This window comes from Morus notabilis, unplaced genomic scaffold (genome assembly GCF_000414095.1).
Source record: "Morus notabilis unplaced genomic scaffold, ASM41409v2 Scaffold184, whole genome shotgun sequence".
In the NCBI taxonomy this organism is placed as follows: Eukaryota; Viridiplantae; Streptophyta; class Magnoliopsida; order Rosales; family Moraceae; genus Morus; species Morus notabilis.
The window spans coordinates 932,747-933,469 of NW_010387636.1; positions in this window are offsets into that span (position 1 = coordinate 932,747).

The following is a 723-nucleotide window of genomic DNA, read 5'->3' on the forward strand; positions in this document are numbered from 1 at the left end:
TAACTTTTTTAGTCAAATAATTACATTAATAAAAGGGTATTAATTATGAGTAAAGAGTAAAAATCCAGACTCATGCACTCTTAAGAATAAATTTTATAATTTTCTCAGCCAAAATTGACTCGTTAAAATTGAGTCATATATTTGTATCAACACACTAAATTAACCTACTTAATTACTTTATTATTTTGAAATATTTATCTCCTACTTTTAGGACTTAATTAGTTATTCTAGTACGAAATTGATTTAATTTTGAGGACATGCGTTAATGTTGTTTTTTTATGTAATTATAGTAAAATTGTAGATTTGGAGTAAAAAAACAAAAAGTCAGGAGTCATTGGCGAGTGAGTTGATTTCGGATTGAATGCATTGTAAGTTGATCGTGGGTTGCAGGTCATAAAAGTAACGAGTTCATGTTGGTAGTATTAGACAACCCTTGTTAGGACATGTCCTGTTAGGGTTGTTCTCCACCTGTTCGTGTCTCGGATTTTGTTAGGGTTGGGGTGATTTATGCAAATATTGACTCATCCCGACACTAATATAATCCGCCCATATGAATTGTCATCTCTACTCATGTATTTTAAAGTTATCGAAAGAGCATACCTTGTATTTTAGATTGTATATCACATATTAACATTTATATTTCGGATTTTGAATTTATACTAAATTTATACATTTTCCCCTGTTAATTATTAATTTTAGCCACAAAAAAGCCCAAACACCCTT